Source organism: Antechinus flavipes, chromosome 2 (genome assembly GCF_016432865.1).
Source record: "Antechinus flavipes isolate AdamAnt ecotype Samford, QLD, Australia chromosome 2, AdamAnt_v2, whole genome shotgun sequence".
Classification (NCBI taxonomy): domain Eukaryota; kingdom Metazoa; phylum Chordata; class Mammalia; order Dasyuromorphia; family Dasyuridae; genus Antechinus; species Antechinus flavipes.
Window position 1 is genome coordinate 177,282,960 of NC_067399.1, and position 11,350 is coordinate 177,294,309.

The following is an 11,350-nucleotide window of genomic DNA, read 5'->3' on the forward strand; positions in this document are numbered from 1 at the left end:
TAAAAAGAGTTAAAAGAATTGAAATTTAAAATAACTGTGGGAATTGTTAGAAATTACCTAATTATCTTAAAGAATACAAGTTATCAGGTTCAGAGCAATTCCATTCCAGAGTACTAAATGAAAAAAAAATTGATGAAAGGGATCACTGAGCCACTCCCAATGAAATTTGAAAAATCATGGAGATCAAGAGTGATGTCAAGGACTGAAAATGGGCAGAAATTAATTTTCAAAAAAGAAAAAAAGGTAATTTTTTTATTCCTAGAAAATATTAATGTTATTATTTAAAGATGATTTGTAAACATTTAGAAGGGAAAATTGTGATCACTAAGAAAACTGGCTTCATAAAAGCCAGATCCTACTATCTTATTTCCACCTGAAAAAGGCTGCTAAATCCATAATCTTGGGGAATTTACATGAGGATATTATTATGTGTAAAATATGGTTTCTTAAAGAGAAAAAAACTACTTCTGAAAAGAGAACTAATTAAATCAAATTGAGAAGAGATACAACCTCTCTGGTAAAATGTTGGGGGAAGCACACAGACTATTCAGAGCATCAGATAGTTTTTCCTCAGATGAATATATTGAGAGGACTTGTTTGAAGACAGAGAAGTGTCCCAGATAACAATGGCTGTAAAGCATTGTGGTTTGTTAGGTTATTTGCATGAGGGCTCTAGAGTTTTGAAGTTTATGACTGACAAAATTATAAACTAAATAACTGGTTGGGAATGTGGAACTTTGTACATAAAGATTTCTTTGTCTATTTCTAGATAATTTCTGGCATTTTACTTCATGAGATAAAAATGAGTCAAGGACTAACATGAGGCTCTGATTTGAGGTATTAGTTGCTGAAGGAGGAGACTAAGCTGAATGAAAGAGGCATCACAGGAAGCCAGAGACAGAAGACATAGAAATATTTTCATTGGGACCTTTAGCTGCTTTTCTGTCACTAAGAGAGGAAGGTCCTAAGAAAGGGAGTGTCATATATATATATATATATATATATATATATATATATATATATATATATATATATTTGCTAACTCTAATATTAACTAACAATTTGTACATCTTGTACAATCTCTTAACCTCCTGACACTTTTCCATCAGCATCTTTGTAGGAAAATTCTTAAAAGCAAATCCAAGGGAAAATGCACATTGTTTTCAGGGTGTAAAGGTATTTAAAAGGGAGAAAATGCATAGCCTAACTCAAGTTAAAGCTGGGATAAAAGCTAGCACCCAGGAATAGAGGTTATAGATGGTAACAGAAAAACCAAGAGATAGTACTAGTGAGATGCATAATGGAAAGAAAAGGGTTAGCAGAATTTAACTTGGAAGGGGCCTTGGAGAAATTATCTATCCAATATCCTCATTTTATAATAGCAGACTTGAATGTGACTTGCCCAAGGATATTTTAAAGTATCCCTGGTTACATGTATAGTACTTTCTAATATATCCAAGTTTTGGAATATACTTGTGTCTGTCACTATCACTGTGACATCTAGTCACCTTGACCGCAGGGGTGCAGGATGAATCATAATATGCTCTGGGTTTTTCAATGTGTTAATGTTTGTTTTAGAGGGAAGAGAAAAGAAAGCTAGGGATTAAGTCAGGGCAACCAAAAAATCCCAGATAATGTTCCAAAAAGTCTTCCACATCTTTCTAGAGCTTTCTGTTATGGCCAGGCAGTGACTGAGTCTCCTTTATCTTGCCTAAGAATTATTCTCCTCCCAGAAAGAGAGGGCATGGAATGATGTCCCCCTTCTACCTCTGTAGAATCCCATCATACCTGGAGAAACCTGGGTCAGAAAGATGAAGACCACAAACAGGAAATGCAAAATCCTCATAGCTGACTGAGTATCTGTAGAGAAGAATTTGTGAAACAATGGGACCCGATCTCCTTAGTTGATGGATGCAAAGTCTGACTTTTAAAAAATTTTATGGTTTTGTCAGGTTTCCAACTTGGAACCAATAAGCTGATGGGAAAGAGGGCAGAGTTCCATGTTCTATGAAATATTGTGTGGGCTTTAGGCTCATAGAGGATCGAAAAGTGCCTGAGTGGGTAGGATGGTAGAAACTGCTGGCTCATTTCATTCCTTTTCTCTTCCTTTCTCCTTTCTGCTTATGTAATACCCATCCTTAATACCACTTCAAAAAAGGATTCTTTGCCTCAATTTTTTGAGATTCTTTGCCTCAGTTGTTACCTAACCATAATCAGTGAAATGTTTTGGCCTCAGTCAGATTGGGACCTGTTGAAGACCTTAGCTTAAAAAGGCTAGCAGGGGTCCTCAAACTATGGCCCGCGGGCTAGATGCAGCAGCTGAGGACAGTTATCCCCTTCACCCAGGGCTATGAAGTTTCTTTATTTAAAGGCCCACAAAACAAAGTTTTTATTTTTACTATAGTCTGGCCCTCCAACAGTCTGAGGGACAGTAAACTGGCCCCCTATTTAAAAGTGTTTGAGGATCCCAAGTTTTCCTATTGCATCCAGGGCCATCCCCAGTTGTTCTGATCTATATCTTGCCATTGGCCCCAGATGGCTCTTGAGGAAAAAAATGAGGCAGATGACTTCACATAGCCCGCCCTCATTGATAACACATCAGGGAATTTCCATTTTTTGGATAGCTGAAATTGATTGGAAGTTTTGCCTTATATTGGTCTATAGCTCCCTCTTTGTGGGTCCTTCGAAGGCAATCTTTAATCCTTTGCATTCCTCACAATGCTTAGCTCAATACTGGACACAGCAAGGGCCATCTCCAGTCCTCCTGATTTATATCTGGCTCTGGAGGGGAAAGTGAAGCAGGTGACCTTGCCCAGCCCTTCCTCATTTAAATCCAATTCACTTGCATGTCATGGCATAACCTCCCTGATGTCATGTTTCTTTTCGAGAATGAAGGACAAACAACAACCCATCCTTCGAATCTCAGCTTCAGACTTTCCTTCTTGAGGAAAAATATTTTTAAACAGACCAACCACAGTCATCATTATTTCCTCTGTAATCCACTAGTCCTTATGAGCCCTAAGAGACACAAGATCATAGATTCAGATATGGAAGGAAACTCAGAGACAATTTCATGCAATGCCTTCATTTACAGTTGAATAATCTGAGACTTGGGAGCTAAAGATATTTACTTACACAGGTAGCAATTAGAAGAGGTAATTTTGGAATATAGGTTCAATTGGCTAACTTTAACTCCATTGTCTCCAGTGAGCCAATACTTTCTTTCCAACCAATCCCTCAATGTGTAAGCTATCTTTTCATAAGCATATAATATATATTTGAACATAGAAATATTTTGCATTCTTTTTATTTTGAATTCCAAATTCTTTCCCTAGCTCCTGTTGCCTACCCATTGAAAAGGCATGCAATACTCAAACATATGACATTACAAAAATATACTTTCATATTGGTCATGTTGCAAAGAAAAAAACCCAAGAAAACTTCTGAACTGAAAACAATGTGCTTCAGTTTGCATTTAGAATTTAACACTTTTCTCTCTGAGATAGATGGCATTTTCATTATAAGTCCTTTGAAAGTGTCTTGGATCATTGTCTTGATAAAAGTAGCTAAGTCTTTCATAATTGAACATCCATACACTATTGCTATTACCATATACAATGTTCTCTGATTCTGGTCACTTCACTTTGAATTAGTTCATATAAATCGTCTCAGGTTTTTTGAAGTCATCCTGCTTTTTCATTTCTTATGTATAATAATATTTTATCACAATCATATGCCACAACTTGTTCAGTGATACCCCAATTAATGGACATCCCCTCAATTTCCAATTCTTTGCCACCACAAGAAGAGCTGCAATAAATATTTTTTCCTTTGATTTCTTTGGAATATTGACCTAGTAGTGTTATTGCTGATCTAAAGTGGGACAAGTATAGTTTAATAGCCCTCTGGACATAATTACAAAATTTCTCCAGAATGCTTGAATCACTTCTCAACTTCAATAACAGTGTACTTATTTTTCTACATTCTTTCAAGCATCTTTCATTTTCCCTTTCTTTCATATTAACCAATCTGCTAGTCATGAGGTGACCTTAGAATAATTTCTCTAATTATTTCCAATTTAGTCTCTATTTCTTTTTCTGAAAACAGCCTGTTCATCTCCTATGACCTTTTATTAACTGGGGAATGGTAGATGTAGAATTACTGTAATTTCTTTTGGTCTTCTTCTTCAGCTGCATTGGGAGGAGATGATGAGTGGGAGCAGAATAGCCTGTGATTCAGGGGAGAAGGAAAAGAGGAAGCAGAAGTGGAGGATGGTAGGAGGAAGGGTAAACAGAAACAGTCATTAACATTGATAAGGGTGCACAAATCCCTTTCTTAGATCCAGGTGTGGTCAGCATGTTTTCTGTGCTATATTGTGTTTATTAAATTCATATCTATATCACTTTCATCCTGACATAGTGATGTAATTTTGAGCATGAAGTACAACCAACAATCATAACATAACATACCTTAATTAATTTCATCATTCTCCATTAGGACAACTCCTTAGAATCCACTTTGGGGAAACCGAAAAAATGCTCTTATAAATCTTTTTTGTTTTGCCTATATAAAGTTTTCTATTCTTTCCTTGATCCCTTTGGGGTAGAAATCTAGTCCTAATGTCACTGGGTCAAAGAGTAGGTATAGTTTAGTAACTTTTAAAGCAAAATTTCAAATTGTCTTCCAGATGGATTGGGCTAAGTCACCATTTCCCTAAGAATGTATGAATGTATCAGTTTTCCCAGAGCCCTTATAGAATTTGTTATTTTACTTGTCAACTTTGTCAATCTGATGTATATATGACATAGAATTTTAGAGTTATTTTAATATTTATCTCTCGATTAGTAATTTGAAGCCTTTAAAAATAAATTAGCTTGTGACATCTTTTACTTCCTCCAAAAACTTCTTGCTTATATTCTTTGATCATTTTTCAATTAGAGAATGACTTTTATTATTATGCATTTGAATCACTTTCTTCCATATTCTGGAAATGAGATGTTTATTGGGAAAAACTTGTTGTAAAGATCCTTTTCTTTTCTCCCTCTAGTTAACTATTTCTCTTCTCAAACCTCACTATATAGCATTTATTTGTACAGAAGTTTCTAATTTTTATATAACTGAAACTGTCCATTTAATATTCTGTTACCCACTCTAATGGTTATTTAATTATAAATTTGTCTCATTGATACATTCAAAATAATTTATTCTTAGATCCTTTAATTTGCATATTATATGACCTTTTATATTTAGGATACATATATTTATAGCTATATGAAGCTTATTTTGTTATATAGTGTGAGGTGTTGGTTTAGACCTAGTTTTTGCTAGACTGCTGTCCAGTTTTCCTAGTAGTTTTTTGTTAAATAGTTACACCAGTAAGTGGGATCTTTAGGTTTATTAAACATAATAACTGTTTACTTCTGCATGTTGTTTTCCTAACCTGTTTCATTGATTGACTACTCTAATTTTTAACAAATATGAAATTATTTCAAATGATTATTCCATTATTGGTTAGTTTGAGATCTGGCGATGGCAGGTCCCCTTCCTTCCTTCTTTTTGTTTTTATTCTTACACTTACCTTGACATTCTTGATGTTTTGATCCTTCATATGAATTTATTATTTTTCTATCTCTGTAAAATATTTCTTGATATTTTGAATGATGTAGCACAGAATAAATAGATTATTGTAGATAGCATTGGCATTTTATTTAATAGACTTGATATACCCATAAGCAAATTGAATAGTTTCCATACACTGGAAAATTGAAAAAAAATTATAATTCAATCTCACAGAATGTTACAATAAGAAGGGATCATAGATAATCTCTAACATTGAGATCTTTAGTATGGAATTCAAGAATTAAAAAATAATTTGATAATGATATTTCAACATAATTGGATTCCCTTTTAATCTCATAAAGGTGTACAAATTTATATTTGTCCTAGTAATGTTATTGTTCTTTTAAATTAAATTTATTCAGTTTAAAACAATAAATAGAGCCATAGTTTCTCCATATTAAAAGAGTTCATGACAGAAAAATAAAATATTTAAGAGCCACTGCTCAACTACACAGACCTTTATATTCTCAGATAAGGAAACAGGTTCAAAGAGAGAAATTGTCTTGCTCAAGGGAAAACAGGTAGACAGGGAAAGAATTGGCAATATGGCCAAAATGTTGGGAATCTTACTTTTTTTTATTGCATCCCATGTTCTCTTTTGGAAGGTTTCTTTCATGACTTTAGAGAATGGAAATAACAAGGTATCATGTATTTTGTTGCTTCAGTCAGTAACACATTTCGATCACTTCTAAGTTTTCAAAAGTCCTCCTCATCTTTCAGTGGTACATCTTGTGTTCACAGCAAAATAAAACAAAGCCTGATCTGCAGGCCCCCACATCATCTTCATTTAGAAGGCATTCCACGAGGCAGTGGCCATTATGTTTCCTGCAGTACAATTGCCGAAATAATCCACTTCTGGCTATAAAAATAAGACATTTGCCAAGATCAGAATAGACAAATTGAGGTAGGATATTAAGAGAAAGGAATTATAGCATTAAAATATTAGAACTGGAAGGGACCTCAGCAGTCTTTTGATTCAACATTCTCATTTTACTGAAGCTTAGGGAAATTTAATGGCTTCCCAAGGTATATAAACTATTAAAAGTAGGATTTGGACATAAATCCTATGACTCAATAATTTTTAACCTATATTTTTACAGTGTTTTGGTGTTTTTTTTTTTTTTTTTTTTTTACTATATCATGCTGAAAGTTTCAGAATTTCCTAATTGAGCCAAAAGACAGAAAGTCATGAGCAGATGACAAGAACCAATGGTGGTTACACAGATATTTCTTGTCTCAGTTCCTTGGCAAGTGTTAAGTGTTTGTCTGAGTTTAGGGGTAGATATGGGTGAACTATTACTGAAATATTCTATAATATGGAAGGTTCCATGAGGATGATTCATGGAAAGAGGGCTTTGATCTGGAGATGCAGAAAATTTTTGAATTTTATTTCAATAAATATTAATTAAAAAATTTTCTCTAGTGTTTGTACAATAATATGATCAATTTAGATTGATTTAAGGAAGGATCCTTAAATATCATTTAGACTAACCACCTCATCTTAAATATGAAGCAAATAAGACCCAGAGGAGGAAGTGGTGGAGCCAGGATTTGATCTTAATTCCTATGATTCTAATGCAGGGGTGAGAAACCTTTTTTTCTTCTTTTTTTTTTTCTCAACGGCCATTTGCTTATTTACAACATTATTTTAATCATACAAAATTAACAATTTATTATCACATAAAATTATCAAGCAGCAGGAGGTTTCTGTACTTAGCTATCAGTTTAACATTGCCTATGAATGCCTTAGCAAATGATTTCTCAGACCTCATATGACCCAAACGCCTGATATTCCCCATGTCTGCTCTAATGTCTACACTTTTCCCACTGTACCATGCTATTTTCCCATAATGAGATATACCTTTTCTAAGAAATGTACTTTTCTTCCTAAGAAACAGCTCTTGGAATGCATTTTTCCTTCTGTCACTTATGGTTCCCAACTTACCTGGAGAAATCTGGGCAAAAATGAAGAAGATGACAAATATAAAGTTGAGGAGTTTCATGGCGAGAGTATCAATAGGAAGAGGCCTCAAAACTGATAGAACTTAGTTTGTGTAAAGAAGGAAAAGTTCTGCTATTTTTTTTTAATAGTTTCTGCATGGCTCACAGCCATCTCTAGGTGGAAAGTTCATAAAGAATGGACAGATTTCATATTCCATTAAAGGGTGTGTAGGTTGGTATAGTAGAATTGATGTGGGTGGGAAGTAATGAATAACATGCTTACTTATAACTTTTCCTTGATTGAAATGTTTTTATTCCCTCCTCTGTGCCTATGAAACTCCTTCTAAGCCCACAAGGTTCAGTTCAAGTCCATCTTTCTTTTATTGATCCTAGTCTCAAGTTATTTTGTGGTAGCTAATATTTTAGGATTGAAATGTTTTAAATTTCCTCAATTTTATCCAGCTGGATTTTCCACACTACTAATTCTGGGTCCATGTCATAGTTCCTTTTTAGTGCCTTTCCAAGATATACAATTCTGCCTAATTACACTATTTCATCATCTCAGTGATAGGTGTTTTTCATCATCTCCTCCCATTTCTGTTTGTTTCACTTGTGTTTTAAGTACAGTGTCTCTGAATGCCTGAATATATACCCCTTGTCATATTTTCACCAAGGATACTTTCCAATATGCACTGACCATGCTCATGAAAAAAAAATGGGGGGGAGGGGCGGAAGGGAAGAAAAAGTTGGAACTTCAATCTGTATTTCATCAATTGAGCTCTAAATAGACATTTAGTCCTGAGTTAATGCTGAGAGGTACAAAAAATCTAAAACAGAAACTCATTTCTTTATGATCTCGAATTTTTTTTTGAAAGTAGGGTCAGAATTCAAACACATAATAATATATAAAAATAATACAAGTGTCTCCTTTGAAATCATCTTAGATTTGGAAAAGATAGTTAACTCAGAGATTATCCAGTCCAGCCATCACCTTTTACAATGAAAGAAAATGAGACCCATACTGGGTCATTTAAGGATACAAGAGGAATGAGTCAGAGGCTAGATTTGTATCCAGTCTCTGGCTCTGGCTCTTGACTCAGCTCTTTTTCTTTGTGCTACATTGTTTCCTGATCATATATATATATATTATATATATATATATATATATATAATATATATATATATATATATATATATATATATTTGTCTTGTGGCTCTCCTTTGGGCTTGAGGAAATGATTTACACACAGAGAGACACTACTAGAATGATTCTAGGACTCTGGAAAAGAAAGGGATTGTGTTTTCTCTATTGGACCAGAGCTCCCTCTTTTGTCAAAAAGAATAGCACAAAAAGATAGTAAAAGGACAGTAACTGTCCTTTTCTCTTTTCTTTTTCTTTTCTTCAGCTTAAGAATACAAATATGATATGACATGCTGAAGCTTTTAAAGAAGCAAACCAGATAGTGAAGGACAGTGCCATCCGGTATCACCAGCATTAGTTGAGAATGGATAGCCCCTCTGATTCCTGGAGGACATGGTCTAATTAAGGGGCAACACAGGGGACAGAATAATGGAGAGAAGGGTTAATCACATGGTCTTTCCTTACTACTGCATTAATATCTTATTTTCCCCACATTCCTTCCACTATTGTCATTTTCCTTTTCTAGCACATTAGCTAATAGTTATGAAGTAGTACTTCAGAATTGTTTTAATTTGCATTTCTCCAATCAATAGTGAGTTAGGGGACTTTTTTCATGTGGCTATAGATAACAGGATTACTCCATCTGAAAATTTTCATATTTTTTAATCATTTATTAATCAGGGAATAGGTCATTTTTTAAAAAAAATTAATTTGACTCAGTTCCCTATATATTTGAGAAATGAGGCCTTCATCAGAGAAACTTGCTTTAAAATTCTTTTCTTCAAAATTCTTTTCACAATTACTATTGCTAACTGTATTTCCCCATTTATTGCATTCTTTCTCCTTTTACCTTATCTCTCCTCAAAAGTGCTCTGCTTCTGAGTGCCCCCTCTCCTAATATACCTCCCTTTGATCACCTTCCTTCCTTCTTGTAAGTCATTCCCTTCCTACTTTCTTTCAGTGTAAGATGGATTTCTATATCCATATTGGGTGTGTATGTTAGTTCTGCTTTGAGCCAATTCTGATGAGAATAAGATTCACCCTCTTTTGACTCTCCCTCTTCTCCCGTCACTTTTTTTTTCTCCCAAGGCAATTGGGGTTGAGTGATAGAGCAAGTTTTAAGTGTTTAAGGTCAAACTTGAACTCAGGTCCTCCTGACTTCAGGGCTCGGGCTCTATCCACTGTGCCAAGTAACTTCTCCTTCCTTCTCCTAACCGGCTATTCGAATACTTTACCATTGGTGCATTGAGATTTCTGGAAGCCACTGCTAATCCCTTTACTTCCAATTCATTTACTCCTAAGGCCTGCTTGTGGTTTGCTGCTTTCCCAAGCTCCTCTCACTTTATAAGACAAACCTTTCCTGCCGATCTTCTAATTTGTCTTCAGCTGGGAAATTGTTTGATGCCATTTTTTTGTGGGTTCTGATGCTCTAATACTTGTTTAGAGTTATTATTTAAAGGAATTTGGAGCACTTTGGGGTTGGGCAAGTCCCTGCCTTTACCATCTTGGCTCTGCCTCACCTCAATGAATTTATTTTTTTACCTTGATGTTTTTTATTTAATATTTTCCCTCAGTTACATGCAAAACAATTTTAAAAAATTTGTTAGATTTTTGTTAATATTTGTTAAAACTTTGAGTTTCAGATTTTCTCTTTCTCTCCACCCTTCCACTCCCTGCCATTGAGAAGGCACATGTGAAATGCAAAATATTTCCATAAAAGTCATATTGCAAAAGAAAATATAGAACTCTCCTCTTCCCTTAAAAAACTCTCAAGAGAAATAAAGTTTAAAAAATTTCAAATTGTATTTGGACACAATTAGTTCTTTCATGGGACAAAGTTTTTCATCATAGTTCTTTCAGCATAGTCTTAGATCATCATATTGCTGGGAAAGCTGATTATTCCACAACATTATTATTAGTAAATACATTTCACTTTTCATGAGCTAAGGGTAGACTTTCCAGGTTTTTCTGAGAGAATCCTGGTCATCATTTCCCATAGAACAATACTTTTCCATCATAATCACATACCATGATATATTCAGTCATTCTTCATTTGAGGGGAATCCTCTCAGCTTCCAATTATTTATCCTGAAAAAAGAGCTACTATAAATATTTTTTGTACCTATAAATCTTTTTCCTTTTTTTAAAGTTTCTTTTGGGATTCATGCCTAATAGTGGCATTATTAGTTCTAATGAAAGGCATGATTTTATAGTCCTTTGGGCATAGTTCATATGTTTTGATCATTTATCAATTGGAGAATGGCCCTTATTCATCCATCCATTCATTTATTTATGTATTCATTCATTCATTTATGTATTATAAATTTGACTCAGTTTCCAAACATTTGAAAAATGAGACCTTCACCAGAGAAACTTGCTTCAATTTTTTTTCACAATTATTTTAACTATATTTCCCCAATGTTTATTGTATAGTCTCTCTCCTTTCACCCTGTCCCTCCTAAAAAATGTTTTGCTTCTGATCACTCCTTGCCCCTTCTATTACCCTCCCCACTTCTCATATCTCCTTCCTATAGGGTAAGATTTATATAGCTACATTGGGTATGTATGTTATTTCCTCTGAGTTAATAATGATGAGAATAAGGTTCTCCTCTCTTTCCCCCCACATTTTTCACCATTGTGCTTTTTCTT

General features: G+C 34.4%; 1 long non-coding RNA gene across 1 annotated transcript; it reads right to left on the minus strand.

Moving 5' to 3' along the window:
- Nucleotides 1-5,681: 5,681 nt before the first annotated feature.
- Nucleotides 5,682-10,798, minus strand: LOC127552424 (uncharacterized). Its single transcript, XR_007951378.1, has 2 exons — nucleotides 10,730-10,798; nucleotides 5,682-6,478 (listed from the first exon to the last, which is right to left on the minus strand). It is a non-coding gene; the product is annotated as an uncharacterized LOC127552424 (long non-coding RNA).
- Between the last annotated feature and the right edge of the window lie 552 nt (nucleotides 10,799-11,350).